At 49.2% G+C, this 18,852-nt stretch overlaps 1 protein-coding gene across 9 annotated transcripts in view; it reads right to left on the minus strand.

Annotated features, from left to right (window-relative positions):
* The window catches only part of LOC142558590 (ferredoxin-fold anticodon-binding domain-containing protein 1 homolog), a 161,735-nt gene that overhangs the window by 45,960 nt on the left and 96,923 nt on the right, over nucleotides 1-18,852 (minus strand). For 2 of the 9 annotated variants that reach the window (XR_012823036.1, XR_012823037.1), the window contains 2 exons: nucleotides 5,434-5,545; nucleotides 2,943-5,226 (listed from right to left, as the gene is read on the minus strand). The exons of 6 other annotated variants lie outside the window; for them this stretch is intronic. The gene's annotated coding sequence lies outside the window, so the exon portion shown is untranslated. Of the gene's footprint in view, nucleotides 1-801; nucleotides 968-2,942; nucleotides 5,227-5,433; nucleotides 5,546-18,852 lie in introns of those variants that run through there. One more of the 9 variants, XR_012823038.1, reaches the window with a different exon arrangement.

Consider the following 18,852-nt stretch of genomic DNA (forward strand, 5'->3'; position numbering starts at 1 on the left):
GGATTGGCGGCTCAAAAGCAGAGAGGTGACATAAGGTTAAAAGGGTAGGAAGACGTATTTAAAGAAAATCGAGAAATTCAATAACACACAACACGGATAAAAATAAAAGGCAAAATAAAAATCTGAGCATGGTGGTAACTGCCATCGCCTCGTTTCAAAGGGGACGCTCCTACCTTCCATCCATCCGTCCATCCTAGCTGCTGGCGCGCGGTCGAGCCGGCTCAGACGCGCTCTGCGGCTATTTGCTCCGTGTGTTTTCCGACCCGTGTTACGTTCAACGTGGCCATGCTTGTGAAAAACAGTGGATGATTTGAAAAAAGAAGGCGTATCCCTGCATCTACTGCAGCACAGGAGGTTCGATGCCAAAAAGAAAGACGGACACCCATTTATACGCTCCGGGCTGCCGCAGCGATTATCAGGGCACTCCTAAAGCGTCATTGTTCGCCGCACCAACGGAAAATGAACTTGGGAAGAAATGGGAGAGCGCAATCTGCGAACAGCAGACAAGTATCTCACGGAATCTTCAGCGGTATTTCATTAAAACTTCTTTCTGGGCGAGTTGGTGCATACTTGACATAAGAATTCCGTGCTTGTGTCTCGTCCTTGTTACTTTGTGGTTGCATGTGTTTGCGTTGTTACAATTTTTTATGTTCAGTGGTATGTGAGCGCCACTTTGAGCCTCGATACATTTGGAGGGATTACGTCGGCATCATCAATAGCACCGAAACGCGACTTCCACGTGGGAAGCTGTCGCTGGCGCCTGGCGCGGTGCCTACCCTTCTGCCCGACTGTACATCCTACCTTTCTGTCGCACCTGTTGAAGAGAGGCCAGAAAGGAAGAGGCCAGCAGTAGAAAGTGCACTGATGGTAAGCACGAAGCCACGTAAGAGCACACGGACCGCACAAAATGAAGAAAGAGCGGGAGATTGTCAGCTCCGCCAACCACTTCGCGAGATCCTGGTCGAGTCTGCGTAAGATGAAAACGGACAGTTTGCGGAGAATGAACCATTCGCAATTAGCTCGCTCCAAGTAGTGAATGTTCCCTCAAGCTCTGGTGCCACTTTAACTGTGGCAACGACTCAACCGTAGTTTTCGCGACAACGTAGGTACAAAAGCAAGAAAGGCTCGAGATATTGCATGGGAAAGTTCTGCATTTCAGTGGGCATGAAGACGAAGTGTCTGCTCAACTGTACTTTAGAAGTGGGCTGTGCCAAGACATAGTTGTACGCTCCCTTGCCGCTGCAAACCATTTGCTACAAGACTCTGAGAGCCGCATCATCTGCCAAGGAATAATGCCTAGCTGAAAGTGACTTTCATGACCTTTCACGTGTTTTAACTCGAGGTTGCAGTCTGCTGCTGTGGTATTTGGGACTACAGCATCCAGTGACAGCCGCCTAATTTTCTATATAGCTGGTTGTGGCGAGAAAGTGCATTTTAAAGACAGGCTGTGAAGCCTGCCTGAACTTACTATTTATCACAAAATGGGCAGCAGGAAATTTGAGGCTTGCAGAGTTTGCCATATGAAAGACAACGGTGGTTTGTCATATCCTGCCTCCCCTATATACAAACTTATGATCAACTTGGACAAAGACTTCATAGTTTGTTTTAGTCTTCTTGAGTTGCACGCATACAGTGTTTTAGATGTTTTAGCTAGGTGTTGTTAAAGCCAGGCTGCAGCATCAACTTGGCTGCCCTGTACACTTCGAATCTATCACAGCAGAACTCACTGCTTTCTACATCACAACCAGGCTACATTTCTTCACAAAAAGCGTGAAGAAGTGCAATGAAAGAAGGCGCCCTGCAGGCATCAAAATATATTAAGCTCAGTTGATGTTCCTAGAACTCCATGCTACAAGGTGTTTTTTGGTCATGTGTTTTAACAGTAATAGTTACTTATAATGGGATTTGATGCTCGGTGTCTAGGGAAGGTACACTTTAGGGTTCCATTATAGCTGTGCTATTTTCATTGTGAATAAGTAAAAAAATACTAACCTGGATTTCTTTCGAGCGTCACTCTGACAGTATGTGCTGAAGATGCGGCGGATTTCTTAGGAGCTAAAATTTCGGGAAAAATTTTGAGTTTGTATGTGCGCAATTGCATAGTCAAAAATGAATTCATTCCGGGGTTTAATGTGTAAAACACACTAAGATCTATTTATTAGGCACGCAGTAAAGAGCGGGGGGGGGGGGGGGACACATGAATAATTTTGACCAACTGGGGTTTTATAACCGGCAACACGAACATGTTTGTATTTTCCCGCTATGAAAGTGCAGCCAACGAGTCCATTATTTAATCCTACGCCCTCGGGGTTAGCAGCGCAACGCCGAAGTTGCTACGAACTTTCCTGTCATTTGCGATAAGCACGCGATATAAATGGAGTGGTAAATATAGCTCCACAGAAGCAAGGCAGGCCCAGATATATTGGCTTTCGAGCAGTAGATGAGCAACAAGAAGCTTAGTGAATTGCCAGCTGGCACATGCGATACGACGAGCGCAATGAAAGCGCCGGACTGAGCAAGAATACACTAGCAGACGGCATTGTCGATACTATGGTCTCGATGTGGCCTTCAAAATCTTCCTTTACACAATACTTAGTTAAATACAATCCTGTTCTGTTATAATGAAAGAACCATGTCCGTAAAAAACCCTTAATAACACGGACCGCCTCAAAAGCAACGAATATGAGAGCAGCCGGTCTGCTAGAAAAGGTCGCAGTGGCGACACCTAGTGGCGTCAACGGAAAGAGGCACGCGCGCCCCTTTCCGGTCGCGTCACTAGGACATTATTCTAGTACACTATACTTGTATCCGCTCATACGTGCCGTACTTGCCCCGCCGGCTATGCGGCATGCCTCGATGCCTCGGCTGCCGCGTAGCCGGTGCGTTCTAATTGCCAGGAGACCAAAGAGCCTCTACTGACGCCCATACAAACAAGCCACAAGTGAGCGAACAGAACGTGCGACTTTATTGCCAGAAGACAAGCAGTGTACATTCTCGTGCAATAGCAGAAATAAAATTTGTATGTTGAGATACGCTGGAATCTTTGACGCGAGCTCGTAAACGGCTTGCCGTCGTCGTCGCACATGGCGATCTAGTAACGAGCGACAACCAGCGGCGCAACAAGGTTGGACAGAGTGTGCTGCCTGTTTGCAGCGGCAGTCGCCATTAAAGATGAGCAACTTGCGTTGCGAAGAAATCGGGTGAACCAGGCATCTGCTGCCGCAGCCAACACAGCGACATGGACTACCCGGCATTTTAGCGTTAACTCCTTTCCAACCTGCACGTTACTTTTCTTTCGGGGGCCGCTAATGTGTGGCTCGCACTTGGTGTCCCACATTGTCTCAATATGGACAAGTCGCTTTCCCGGGCATCACCTTCATCAGCCACTTTTGCGGGCCTTTCCACCCAACTTCATACACGTCGGACCATGTAAGCACGTATGCCGGCCTCCGTTCGTGCTTAATCGCAGCCGAGAAAGGCCACATACGCAATTTTACCATGGCTGCAGCAGGAAAGGGTGAATAGGAAGCACGAATCACAGTGTGTGAATTGGGAGCCACTGTCGCTGTGTGGACTGGAGGAGCAAATGCTTACTTCGAGAGACTGCTTCCCAATGCAACTGACCTGGCCACCATATTCGAAAAACATAACACGGCGACCGTAACCAAGTAAAATAACAGCGATATTAAACAGCAATCAATCAATGCATGAAGTTCAGAGAATACATTATACATTGGCTATGAACCATATGGCAACAGTCAGCATTCACATACACAGGTCTCTTAGGATACATTCAGCCGCCTACTTACAGGCATAATGCTTGCCTTCATCGCATATGGTGGTCTGGTAACGAGCGACAACCAGCAGTACTAACAGATTGGACAGAGCGCCGCACCTGTTTGAACCGGCAGTTGCCATTGAAGATGAGCACCTTCCATTGCGAAGCAATCAGGTGACACAGGCATCTGCTGCCGCAACCAACACAGCGAAATGGAATATCCGGCATTTTAGCGGTAACTCCTTTCCAATCTGCGCGTTTCTTTTCTGTCGAGGGCCGCTAATGTGTGGCTCACATTTGGTGTCCCACTTTGTCTCAATATGAACAAGTCGCTTTCGTGGGCATCACCTTCGGCAGCCATCCTTGCGGGCCTTTCCACCCATGTGGCTATCAGCTTCAAACACGTTGGACCATGTAAGCACGTATGCTGGTCTCCATTCATGCTTAATTGCGACCGAGAAAGGCCGCAGGCACAATTTGCCCATGGCTGCAGCAGGCAAGAACAAATGGGGAGCACCAGTTACGATGCATGTATACTGGGAGTCTATGTCGCTGTGCGGACTGCAGGAGCAAATGCTTACCTCGAGAGACTGCTTACCAATGCAACTGACCACGCCCCCACATCCGAGAAAGGTAACACGGCTACCACAACCAACCAGGGCAGAAAAACCAGATTCTACAATGAATCATTCAGTGTAGCTTGCGCAAAGACCCAGGCTATTGAGGAAGAAGAACAATCATCAACGAGACTAGGAATATGGAAAATGAGAAAGCTTGCATTCAAGAGAGAAGCCACTCTGCTCTGGAAGCATTGAAGGCCAAAAACATCAAGAAAAGTAAAATGGTGCATAGCAAACGGTGCGTAGGTTAATGCAAGACACATGTCGATGTTGCATCAGCTATTTCAGGAGAGGAATTGTGCATGACAACATACACTAAAAGGCACTGCTACAGATATGTTATGCTACTAGACAGTGACTGGTATTAAGTACCAGAGAAGAATCGGTTGACTAGGTTTGGATGAGGATGAATGATCTCTAACGAGAATGGGCAATGAAAAAGCTTGCATTTCTAGAAGAAAATTACACTTGGCAAAAATGGAATTGACATGGCCTGGAAGCGGATTAAGGGCAAACTGACAGAACTCTTTTGGCCAGCAACGTCCGTGCTTGATCAGAAGTTGCAGGTGCATCTGAAGACGAAGAATTTCTAGGAAGTCCTTCTTGAGTTACCTGGATGACTCAGCCAATTTGTCCGTGCTGGTGGAATGGTGGCTGAAGCTCTTTTCAGTCTTGACACAATGCTCTACAGACTTGATATCTCATGCAAAGTCTTCTGCATGCGCTTCTTTGTTCGTGGTGTAAAAGACTTGCAAATTCGGCTCCAGACCCTTTTTGTTGGTGTGGATAGGAGCTCCTGTGATGACCAAGATATGCTTGGCATGGACTCTGTTGGGGCAGAACGGTGACACGTGAGATACAGCACAGATTAACCAAACTCATGTGTGTTTTCTTTTATGTTCGAGCCAATTATACTGAACCATAAACATGAACAAACATTCATATCTACTGCAAACAATTGGCATGTATCTCAAGACTAACAAGCCAATACAGCATATATCAGGCATATTTATTTCTGAACCACATGTTGTTTACCTTGTAGTAGCAGCCAACGTCCACACACTGGCCTTGTTGTAGCAGGCAGCAGCTTCTGTTTAGTGTGTGGAGTGTGTTGCTTTATACTGTTGCCATCTTCATTACTGCATGTCTGGAACAGAAATTTTCACTGAATCAGAAATTGAAAAAGCACAATTTTGCAATATGAAATGCAAAAAGGTGTGACATATATATTGTAATGGTTTACGACTACACAACACATGCAAATGTACCGTCTGTTCTAGAATGCTTAAGCAGCATGTTAAATAAATATTGCTATTGTCCATAAATTTATGTCTGCCTAACTATAAAATGCATGTAAACAGCTTAAGTATTATTAAGATCACAAATGAGAACATTTGTGCGTTCATTTATACACTGGAAGAGATCACACTGCTGGTTCCACAAGCAAATTCATGAAAGTCATGAAGCTATTAGAACTGATGCATTATTTTTATGCACGAACGTGATGCACTACTTCACTACTGCAAAAATAAATGCCCTACAGCAAACCAACTGGACAGCAAGGACACTTGGAACCAACAAATACGAAATATGAGTAAATTATCACGCTTGCAACTGTTTAATACATTAAATTCTGTACTTTCACATCATTTTACCAAAGGATTATTCGGTTTTGTGGATGAAAGTAGTTGCCGGCGGACTCGAAAAAAAGTTTTATATGTATATTGTTAAGACTACCACCCAGTCACCTATGGCCACGGCTCCAATAAGATGAAAAATGAGACGCGCGTTCCAATATCGATCGCTCTTTCCCGATGGTGTGTGTATAACGACAGCCTCGCAAGTAACGGTTTATTTAGGAAACAGCAACGGAGGATCCCGACTGCCATATGTTGTGCAGGATCTAGTTCGTTAACTTGTCTCCGCCTGTAAGCTAATGAGACGAATATTATATAACGATGCAAGCAGCGGTGTTAAACGACTCACCATTATTGCCGTTGTCAGCCGCACCAGAATCCAGCTCCCGTTCCAATGCAGACGTGTTCCGAATGGCTCACGACCGATACACAACTTTTGGGCTTACGTGTCCGCTTGCAAACAAGTCACTTCACCCCAGTTTAAATAACGCGAGACATCGAAGCGCAATAAACTAGTTTTAGCAAAAAAGAAGCAACCAGTCTGAGTGCACGAACGAAAGAATCCGTGCCGCTATGCACGCGAAAATACCGGTAAAAATTTTTAATCCAGGCCAGAGGCCACGTGAAAGATCGATGATGCTGAACGCTATTGCATTTATAATGAAGAAACAATAAACTGACTTATAAAGAGTACAATATCTAATTAGCAATGATAATTCCGCCCTCTTCTTTATGTAATAATAATGCTTCAGTAATTGTAAGAGAAAGTTTGTAAGATTAGATTGCGCTAATTACGGCGCCTCTAGCGGAAAATGTTCAAAACTAACGTAAGCATCCCGAAGTGATGCTACTATGTTGGTTTTGTTAGCAGCAGCGCGCGGTCGATTTTTTCGCCCTCTGTGGCCATTTGTTGAACTTGAGAGTGTGCGGGGCCTGCTGACCCTTTCTAGGGTGGCTAGAATTGCCCTACCCTTTCAAAGGATGTCCCCACCCTCCACGGAGCGGCGGAGGGGGGCGCGCGCATCGAGGCACCCTAGCCCGTGCGACTGCAGCGCCGCCGCGTATATCCGGAACCTGTCTACGCTCCCGGCTTCAAAGCAGTGCGTGGCGCACTCCGCCGTCTGAACACACTGGCCCTATTCTAGTGCACTATAGTTCGGTTGGTCAGGCGTTGCTTTCATTCTTGTTGCGTACGTTTTGTTTTGTGTGTGTGTGTATTTGCCGAGAATACCCCTTTCCTGTTTCGGAAGACTTTCGCGCCGTCTCCACCGGGACTTTTAATGGGTATATGAATCGATGCACCCAGTAACCGCAGGGAATGGTCCGATTGAATAGAACCTGGTCATGACTACCCTCGCTTCACTGGCGTTTGGCAGCCGAACGTACATGGGACAGAGACATAGGCATATCAGCTGTGTCACCTCCCAAGTACATCGGCACACAGAGGGTTGGAATACACACACAAGGTCGCCTACAACAGTTTGCATGGCACCCGTTCCGTAAAAACGCAGTGCGATGAGGACCTTCAAGAGAGCAGGCAGCGGCTCTCCTCTGTTGTCAGTGTTACAATGCAGTTGCAGCTATGCCAGTATGCTGTAACAGTTCACTTGGAAAAACATTACCGGGCTAGAAAGTCGACTTCATCGTAGTATTCCAATCAGACGCCGTGCTGGAGTCAAAGGCGGAGGCTTGTGCACAGTCCCGTAAAGAAGTTCATTTGCACGTCGAAGAAACCGTGCATAGCTTTCGCAGCTATTGTCTTCGGATAAATATCGCAAGGCCGTCATTGTCGCCGCTCGCTTTTCACAAAATCAAACTAAAGAGATGTGTCACAAAACGCGGTCCGTGGAACCAAACTGGACGTCAATACATGGCGGCTGGCTACCGCGGCCGTAGCTGCGCACGGCGCCTATTCTAGTCGAGTGTACCGCGTACAAAGTCGTGCGGAGAAGCATGCGTTCAGATAGAGGAGCACACCCTTTTGATCCGCTGGTCTTTCCTTTGCTTGGGTCTGAGAAATCTCACGGAGTGACCAAAAATCAACGCCAACCACTTCGGCAAAAATGTGCACCCTTCCAATGCTCTCTACAATGCCAGACCAATCTCCATGAAGATAAACGCTCTAACCCCATCTGTGCTCTGAACAGCACCATTACGGTTATTGTACTAAATACGAAACACGCACCCGATAAAGAGCCCAGGATACAGACCTCTACAAATAGTGCTCTCAAACACACATTCAAAGAGAATAAACAGCTAAAGAATAGATTGCAAAGCAATTCCTAACAGTCATCCGGGCAGACCAGACATAGCTGAGGCAATCGAAGAAAGTTTATTCCAAACGGACTTCTTCTTGGGCAAGTTGATTGTTAGATTTCCTAGGCATACTTTGTGGCGCAAAATACATTTCTTGAAAAGGGACAGAAGAAAGGAAGACAGTGAAGCGCTAAGCGCTTCACTGTCTTCCTTTCTTCTGTCCCTTTTCAAGAAATGTATTTTGTGCCACAAGCGCTTCACTGTCTTCCTTTCTTCTGTCCCTTTTGAAGAAATGTATTTTGCGCCACAAAGTATATCTAGGAAAGAAATAAAGTTTATATTTTGCCCTGTCTCATTCCGAGCGAAATCCCGTCACTTGGTTTGCAATGATAGCCCATTCGAGTGGCTGCAGTAGGCTCTCGATCGAGCGATCTGGAGGCTTATTTTAATCTGTGACACAAACATTACGATACTCTTCACACAATTGTGTGTCGTAAGTTATTATCAATCAACTTCAATGTGCTAAAATAACTGAAGCGACAAGAGTATACATAAAAAAGTAGCATTAAAACTTTTTAACTTCTAGGGTAAGCTCTCGTATAAGCATAGCATAGGCTGCAGCCTAAGAAGCTCTGCTAATTCCGTCAGCATTTTTATGCATCTGCCGGTATGGTTCTGTGACAGGGGCGCAGTCAGGGGGGGGGGTCTTATGGGGCTTCGCCCCCCCCCGAAATTTGTTCATGCTGTCGTGCGCCGCCGACCAAAACAACCCCCGGCGCCGGAAATCATACTGGATTTTGTCTAGAATGCCCTTTTCACGCTCGCGAAGACATTTCAGGGCGAACATTGCCAAGTCGGGCTGGATTTCGCGGCAACACCCAAGCACTGGGAATCGCATCATTAACTCGCATTTTTTCCCTCACCCAATCTGCTCTTTTCTTATCCCTTAACGTTATACCCATCATCTTTCCATAGCTCGTTGCGTCGTCATCAACATAAGTAGAACCCTTTTCGTAAGCCTCCAGGTTTCTGCCCCGTACGTGAGTACTGGTAAGACATAGCTGTTATGTATGTTATGTATGGGTATAATGTTCTCATAAACTTTTGATGTGAAAGGTGCGTTGACATCTCTAAAGTCGTGCTTCAGATTTTCAACTCCGGAACTTTGTGGGTTTAATGTTGTTATAAACATTTGACACCAAAGGTGCATTGACTTTCCTAGAGTCGTATATCGGATCACGTAATGAGACAAGCCAAATCAACATACTATCAGACAAGTTTACAAAGCACGCAGCGAGGTCCGATGAGACGAAGCGTTGTGGTGGTTCATTTGTGCCGTTATGTCACAGAAAAGAATATCAACATTTTTCTTCACCTGCGCCAAAGCACCCATATCAAGACACTAAAGATTTTTGGTTCACGCTACCTGCGGGCTACAGGAACCATCCAGAGCGCATGCGTTTTTCTCGTGTTGCCCCGACCACTGCACGGCGTACTTCGATGCGCGTTCGGTTTTCTCTCGCCCAGTGGATTTTCGCCTGGAATAGTTTTGGACGCTTTCTGGCTAGCAGACGAGAAAAAAGAAACAATGCATGGTCGCTCGCCGCCATTACTGCAGGAACTCGACGGATTGCAACGCATTCATTTGAGCGCAACCTCTCAGCAAAATTTTGTCTCGCCGGTGTGGACCAATCGTCTCACGTTTTCTTGAATATTTCTTCAGTAGCCACATTAGGTGCCAAAAGTAGGCATTCGATTATGGCAAACATGCTCTCCTTGCGTATTTTTTTTTCATTTCCCTGCCCCCTCCCCACAAAAGAAAAAGAAAGACATTGTTGCGGCGCAGCAAATTGTCGCATGGTGAAAGCTCAATTTTGTTACTTCTTCTGCGGAAAGTAATGGGCCACGGGACGCTTCAGTTGCCGGATACTCTTATTATATTACTGCGATAGCAACTATATGGACACCCTATAGGCGCATTCCTGCCGTCGCCCTTATGTTCCAAATAAAGTCCAAGGGCGATATCATCATGACCGCGCGTCGCCTGCTGTATGTGCGAGTGAAAGTGTAAGGGGGCGGCATGGGTGAGCTGAAGATAGTCTTGTGTGCACCAGGGAGAAAAGTGGCGAGGAAGTGCGCTGCCTCCTGTCGTGCGCGATACATCAGGGGGGACTGGAGGGAGGGGGGCTGTAATCCGTGGATATGTTGTTGCGCAATATGTTTATTTGCCTTGTTTGGCGCATTATATACAGTGACTTTTTATTACATACGTAGATTTATTGGAGACTTATACGTATATTTAAATATCTTGTTGCGAGGTTTTGTGTATAAGTGCACTGAACTTTGTTTCCAGTGACACTTTTTTGTCCTTTATCAAGCTGTATCGTCGCACTTGTATGTTCCATGAAAAATTAAATTATGGGGTTTTACATGCTAAAACCACTTTCTGATTATGAGATACGCCGTAGTGGAGGACTCCGGAAATTTCGACCACCTGGAGTTCTTTAACGTGCACCTAAATCTAAGTACATGGGTGTTTTCGCATTTCGCCCCCATCGAAATGCGGCCGCCGTGGCCGGGATTCGATCCCGCGACCTCGTGCTCAGCAGCTTGTATATTCCATTATTTATTCACATTTCTAATGCACGACGACGAGTCAAATGAAAGTGAGCCAACCCACCCCGCGCAATGACAGAGTATAAAGGTTCTTTAAAGGGCCCCGTTACCAGGTCTGGCCATATTGAGCTGACAAGCGCAGAGCACACATTGCGCGATAACGATCGTGTCTGCAAAGTATTACATCGCTACGCACCACGGAAAGATCTGAAATTTCAAATGGAACGCCGTTTTTCTTCTCACGGCCGCTGCGCTCCAAGCTGGAGGATGACGCACTCGTGTATCTGCGCCTACGCACTGGTGTCCGCAGTGTGGCGTCGCTCGTGGCGACACGTGGCTTCGAGAATTATTCAAGACAACATCTGTTATCTGTGTGATCTGTTCTTTGTACTGAAGTTTAGAGAAATAATAAAACACACAAACAGAATGTCTGCATGTTGTTTTGTTTTACTTCGCACCGAAACAACAGATATGTACTTCCGCTTCGTCTGCTTGTTCACACGGTCGTGTGGCCACGTGCGCAGGTACCAAAGCTATGCAATTTTCTACCGTATCCCAGTGCATGATCACGCTCTGCGATCCGCTTATTCTACCTCAGTATTCGTGTAGCACTGAATTATACCGCTAGTCATGTGTCCTTGTGCCCAGCGCACAAAATCGTGCGCTGCGCGAAACAATAACAGCTCGCGCGCAACGCCGCCAGCCAAAGTGCGCAGCGGCAAAAAAAGAAAATCGAGGAGAAGAAAATAAGTGAAGGCGGGGCCCACAACGTATGTGTCATGCGATCTTCGAAGTCCGACATGGGGGAACGAAGGGGAGGAATTTCGCTTGCGGAGGCTAGACTGGACGAGTGGAGAGAGAGTCTCACTATGCAGTGGAGATCGCCTCCTGAAATCATGGATTCGCGACAGTGAAATATTTCTATCTCGGCTATTAACGAGCAGACTTGAAAAATTTTGTGGCGGAACGCTCCCTAGAGGACACGTAACAACTTCCAGTGAATAACCAAAATTTGCTATGGGGCCTGGTGAGGGGCCCTTTAATGCTCTCGTACACTGGGTTTTACTTGGTTTCATGACATAATGGACACTCCAAAAGTTCAACGTGGTGTCATGAGGTTTTTGGCAGCTGAAGATGTTTCCCAAAAAGAAGTTGGTCGCCGTATGGCTGCCGTGTACGTTGAACATTGCCTTTCGTTGGCCACTGTGAAGCAATGGAGAAAACAGTTCAAAGGACGTGAACGTTGCAAAGACGATCCAAGACCGGGCCAAAGCCACTGTACAATCACGTAAACATAACTGCAAAGGCTGATTGCAAAAGAACGGAGGATAAGCATCGATGCCCCCATAGGGCCTGTAAGGTATTTTAAATAAATAAATAAATAAATAAATAAATTGGCAGGGCGTGTGAACATCAGTCACGGTTCGGATCACACCATAATTGATGAACACCTCGGTTATTGGCTCTTCAGTGCGAAGTGGATGCCCAAGATTTTCAACCATCGCAGAAGACGGAGAGGTTCGGCGCTGCCTTGACTCATCTAATCCCGTATCACAATGAAGGTGACAACTTTTTGTCTGCAATTGTGACCGGGGACGAATCATTGTGCCCCTACTACGAGCCTGAAGCACGACGGCAAAGCTTACAGTGGAAACATCTGAATTCACCACCCCCCAAAAAAGCAAAGGCCGTCATTTCCGCCGGAAAGGTGTTCACTTATTTTTCGGTTGTCAGCGGCCATTACTGATCGAATTTGCTAAACCTGGAGAGACTATCAATCGTTTCTGATATTGTGAAATGCCGGATCAGCTGCATAAAAAATAATGAAAAATAAACTCAGTGGAAAACCGACGAATGGGGCCATCTTGCTCCACGACAATGCCAGTTTCTACGCTGCCGATGTGGTTAACAAAACTGGCAAAGTTCAAGTGGTAAACGCTGCAACATCCGCCATACAGCCCACACCTGTCGCCTTGTGACTCCCACGTTTTGGAGCATATGAAAAAAAAAAAACAGCTGAAGGGAGCCAGATTCGTGTCAGACAATGACGTGAAAGAGTCAGTTACAGACTATTTCAAGCAGCAACCCAAGGAGTTTTGTGAGACGAGAAACACGAGACTCATTAATCAGTGGGACAAATGTCTAAATGCCCATACTACTCTTAAATAAAGTATGCCGCTAGTAATATATTCGCATTCGCTCAATATCATTTGACTCGCCCTCGCATATTTTGCAGAACTCCTGCTTTTTACATGTGCTCTCTGTTGAGACTATAATTTCGGTGAAAATACTCACAATACACGACCGATGACAGCAGCTCCTGCGCAATACATTCCAACAAAGGACAGTATCGTTGAGATTTTCCGCTGGTCGTTGCATACATATAAAAATGTAAACAAGGTTCTTGAACGACACAGAGGGAGAAATGCAAATGAGAGAAAGGGAGGGATGTTAACAAAGTTTAATTAAAATATTTGTCCTCAACTTGTTCATTTGTTGGCTTTTACATTTTTCATATCAGCGGCATGCACTGCTTTACTGGTTTCAAGCTATCATTCTATAGTTCGTCTGATATTCTATTTACGTATTAAATAAACTGAAAATATGGAAGCACTGATATTTCAAACGCAATTCTTTAGGCATATGAGTGTCACAATCCGCCAGGTTCGTGAACAAGGGAGGGCTCGAGGCACTCTCCGTTAGACAGACCCTCCGCAGCGTGGTGGTGATGAACGATGACCGACCGCTGAGCACCTGCGCTCATCGGTGTTTATTGGGTGCGGCACCCAATGTTGCCTACCGAGCATGGCAGGTCACCGAGCCTGGCAGGCCAACGAAGATTATGCCCGATGGGGCGAGGCATGCTTGTTATACCCCCTTACCCCCAGTTTGTTTGTCGACAACAAAAAACATCCAAGTTCAAAGTACGAGGCTCTGCCTCCGTCTTAGCCGGGTCGGCAGTGCCTGCTACCCAGTCGAATAACGGTCCTGTGGTCTCTGCCGTCGAGTACTCCACCTGGGCACCGGTGTTGACGGGCTGGGTGTGGCAACGTCGCGTGCTGCCCGAGAAACCCTCGCTCCATCCGGAGGGTCCGCAGTGGTCGGCCTTGTGAGTGGTGACGGGCTCGACACTGGCCCAACGGGCGCTGCACCACTGGCAAAGCTTGCCGCCTCTGAGGAGGGCGGTGCTCCGCTGGAAGCGACTGGTGCTTCCGTTAGTCCTCCTGCGGGATGGAACTCCGAAGTGGCAGTCGAGGGTGCTGGCCAGGTCCCGAGGCCAGGACTAACATGGTCGGCGTGTCTGTGCCACGTGGCCTTGTCTGGCGTCTGGACGAGCAGCGATCAGGCGCTGGCAGGAGACACCACCTGTCCGGCGGACCAGGGTAGGCCAGGACGGTAGTTCCTGGCGAAAACTGGAGCTCCCGACTCCGGCAAAGGCCCGGGACGGCACCCTTGGTCAACAGCCAACTTCTGCTTCAGCTGCTTCAGGAGCACTGGATCGGAGGTCCGGATGCAAGACGTACAAGGGTGTCTTGACGATCCGACCCAGCAGCGATCCGACATCGTGGGGCGTGGTCCAGTACTGAAACAGTATCCAGGCAATCTGCGCCCGCAAATCCCCAGTCTGGCTCTTCTTGAGCTTGTCCTTGATAGTTTGCACCACCTGCTCGGCTGCACCATTTGAAGCAGGGTGGTACGACGGAACCATCATCCGGCAGATTCTGTTTTCGTCAGCCAGGCCAAGTACTCTGTGCTGGCGAAAGCAGGACCATTCTTGGACACGATGACGTCCGGCAATCCCTGGGCAGCGAAGACCTGCCGTAGCGCTGCAATGGTCGCGCCTGCTGATGGAGAGGTGACAGGCAGAACCTCCACCCACTTCGAAAAGGCGTCCACCACCACAGGAAGTAATGGCATTTGAAGGGTCCCCCAAAATCCACATGTAGGTGCGACCAGGGTCTCTGTAGGAACGGCCAGGGGTGATTTCCACATGAAATGAGGCCTACTGTTGCTGCTAGCAAATTTGGCAGCTCTGCACCATGCGAGCGCTGTCCTGGTCCAGGCCAGGCCAACAAACATGGGACCGCGCCACCATCTTGGTCTTTTCCACGCCAGGATGACCAACGTGCAGCAACTGCAGAACCCTGGTCTGGAGACTTTGTGGGATCACCACCCTGGAACCTCACGGTAGGCAGCCCTGCTGAAAGCTCAGCTCAGCGGCCTTGTGGCTATAGGCCTATCGAACCAATTCCTCCCCAAGGGACACCCCCTAACACCCCTAAGACAGGACCCCCTAAGATCCCCTAAGACAGGACTGGGTCGCGGCTGGTCGCTTGCAACATCGCAGATCTGGAGAGTACCTCCGGGTATGCGTGTTCCAGCATGAACACTCCAACAGGTTCTGCAACGGCGTCAGGCACCTCAGGCAGGGGCAGGCGGCTCAGGGCATCAGAAAGCCCCATGTCCTTTCCCGGATGGTAAACCAGCTGGTAACTGTAAGCTGCCAGCTTCAAGGCCCATCGTACCACTCGAGGTGATGCTTGCACGGGAACTGCTTTGTCAGGCTCCAGCAGCCCCAACAGCGGCTTGTGGTCCGTGACCGCCTCGAACTTCCGGCCCCACAGATACTGATGGAAGCGTTCGACACCGAACATGAAGGCCAAGCCTTCCTTGTCCAGCTGGCTGTAGCATTTCTCTGCAGCATGAAGCCGACCAGAAGCAAACGACACAGGGTGTTCCTGGCCATCCTTGTCCCCGTGTGGCAGGAGGGCTCCCACGCCGTACAGCGACGCATCTGTGGTCAGGAAGACAGGCTTGGCAGGATCGAAGTGCACCAGCACTGGAGCCTTGGTGATTAGCTCCTTGCTGCGCTGGAAGGCCCGGTCGTGCTCCTTCTTCCAGAACCATTGCTGACCACCTCAAATCAGATAGAGCGGCTGTAGGTGCTCCGACAAGTTTGGCAGGAAACTCCTGTAGAAGTTGATTCCGAGGTAGCTCTGAAGCTCCTTGTTCTGGGGCTTAGGCGCCTTGACCACAGCATCAACTTTGCGGGGAGCCGGGGCTAGGCCAGCCTGGCAAATGACATGTCCTAAGTACTCTACACTGGGGGTCAGCAAAACGCACTTCTCCAGTTTCAGCTTGAGACCGGCGTCCTGCAGTCGTACCAGGACGTTCTGCAGGTTTCGCAGGCGGTCCCTGTCGTTGCTGCCAGTAACTAGGATGTCATACAAGTACACCGCCACATGCCTCATGCCCCTGAAGGTTGTCCATCTCCCTCTGGATTATGGCTGGGGCTGAGGTCACGCGAAACGGTAAGCGCAGGTGCTGGAAGAGCCCCAAAGTTGTCGATACTTCCGGGAGGCATCCTGGAGCACCAGCTGCTGGGAAGCATCTCTGAGGTTGAGCTTGGTTAACTTCTGTCCACCAGACAACGCTAACTAGAGATATTCAATCCGGGGCAACGGGTACTTCTCGACCGTAGAGACGGGGTTGATGGCAACCTTGAAATCCCCACAGATCCTGACATCGCCGTCTCGCTTGAAGACTGGTATGATAGGAGCTGCCCATTCAGACGTCACAACGGGCACCAGGATGCCCTCTCGCTGCAACCATTGCAGCTCCTGGGTGACCCCGTCCTTCACGGCGAACGGCAGTGGGCGAGGCTTGAAAAAACGTGGCCAGGCTCCCTCAGGTACATAGATGCCAGCCGTCGTGCCGGCGAATATGCCTACGGCTGGCTGGAACAGGGACTTGAACTCGGTTAGGAGGCTGGGGACGTTTTTCACCGCATGCAGGCTGGCTTCCTGGTACTCTGGCAGACGAACGCCCAGTGCATGAATTCAGTTTCGGCCCAGCAGCGTCGGCGACGACCCCTTGGTAAAGGGGAAGAGTTGCCTCCCTGTCGCCAAAGCGAACGCTGACCCTGGACCTGGGAGAGCTGCCCGGAGTAGCTGCGCAGCATCACGCCCAAAGCCTCAACGGACACGCCGGGGAAAGTACGCTTGAACAGTTTCCCGGCCATTACTGACATGCTGGCCCCTGTGTCCAGCACCATAGACATGGGTGCCCGCAGATTTCGACGGTCAGCATGTATGGCGGCACAGACGACGGTACAAAGCCTTTGTGCCACAAGTCGAAAATCGGCCGGTCCTCGGCCACGAGCCTGACCGCGGAACTTGAGCCTGCTGCTGCACGTCCCCGCCGCATACCCTGGCCGCGGGCTTGTGTGGTACCTGGCCTTGAACCAGGCTACTGCTGCTGTTCTTCCTCACCCTTTGGGAGACCCGTGACAGGTGCCCAGGTTTCCCGCACCTGAAGCATTGTGCTTGAGAGAACTGGCACTGTGAGGGGGAGGGGGAGACTCACACCACAGCGACCGCAGGTACTGCCCTTTATCGCCAACTTGTTTACCGCCGCTTCCGCCGACAGTGAGCCAGTCGCACGGGCAATCTCGCCGGCGTCGTCCAACGAGGGGTCTTGGAACTCCAGGAGACGCGTCTGCATGGCGACGTTGTTGATGCTGCAGACGAAACAGTCCCGGAGCAGCGAGTCCAGTTGGTCCCCGAAAATGGAGGCACTCGCTAACCCTCGTAGAGCAGTGACGAACTGCTCAAGGGTCTCTCCTTCCCGGCGGCTCCGGTTGTTGAAGCGGCAACGCTCCGTTAGTGTGGACGGTGCTGGGTTGAAATGCGAGCGCAGTATGGCGAGCAGCTCACCCAGCGTCTTAACATGCGGCGTGGCTGGCTTGAGAAGGTCGAGCAGGATACCGAAGACACAGGTCCCGCAGCTAGCCAAGAAAATGTCCCGCTGTTTGGCCTCGAGTGTGTCGTTTGCCCGGAAGAACAAGCGGACTTGTTCCTCGTAAACTGGCCAGGCACTATTCTCCCTCGAACGGCTCGAGCCTTCCATACAGCGGCAAAGCGGCAGCAACGGGGGGCGGTGTTCTGCCGCTCGCGGCGGCGTAGGACGATCCGTGGCTACTCGTCGCCAGTGTCACGATCCGCCCGGGCTCGTGAACAAGGGAGGGCTCCAGGCAGCCTTCATAGACAGACGCTCTGCAGAGTGGTGGTGATGGACGATCACTGACCGCCGAGCAGCTGTGCTCATTGGTGTTTATTGGGTGCGGTGCCCAATGTTGCCTACAGAACATAGCAGGCCACCGAGCCTGGCTGGCCAACGAAGATTATGCCCGAACATATCGTTCATCAAACTTAAAACTTGAATGCACCTTTGCTATCTGGTGCCCTCATGAAATTTACCTTATTAACGCCCTTGAAGCCGTACAGAATCACGCTGCTAGGTTCATTCACTCAGCATATTCTTACGACATCAGCGCATCATCCTTAAAGCAGACTCCACTTTACCAACTCTTTCGTATCGCCGTTGCATCGCCAGCTTATGATTATTTCACAAATTTGTTTACAGTCTGCTCGCCATCGCACCATACATTTCACTCCCGGCACAAACATCATGTCGTACTGGTCATTCATTAAGTGTCGCTCGCCCCAAAACGCGCACTGTCACTTTTTCGTTCTCGTTTTTCCTTCATGTAGTTGTAGAGCTGGAACAGCCTTCCTTACAACATCGCTGCCATCGCTAGTTCATCTGCATTCGCGGAAGTGTCAGCGATTCTCTCACCCTAATATTGTTTTAACCATAGCTGTAATCTCAGCCCTTACGTAATACCCCCGTGTGGGGTGTTTAAGGAAATAAAGAAAGAAAGAAATAAAGGTAGACTTCATCATGGTCCTATGGCATGATTACCGAGCCAGTGGCACCAACACCCAAACGGTGCAGAAGCTCACGACCAAGACGGAGAACGCCATACGACTCGTACGCAAAGTGGCTAACTGTCACCATGGCCTCAAAGAAGACAACCAGCTATATCTCGTACACGCGTTTGTTCTCTGCCACTTCACCTACGTCACTGCGATCCACAATTGCC

The sequence above is a fragment of the Dermacentor variabilis genome, chromosome 9, assembly GCF_050947875.1.
Source record: "Dermacentor variabilis isolate Ectoservices chromosome 9, ASM5094787v1, whole genome shotgun sequence".
Classification (NCBI taxonomy): domain Eukaryota; kingdom Metazoa; phylum Arthropoda; class Arachnida; order Ixodida; family Ixodidae; genus Dermacentor; species Dermacentor variabilis.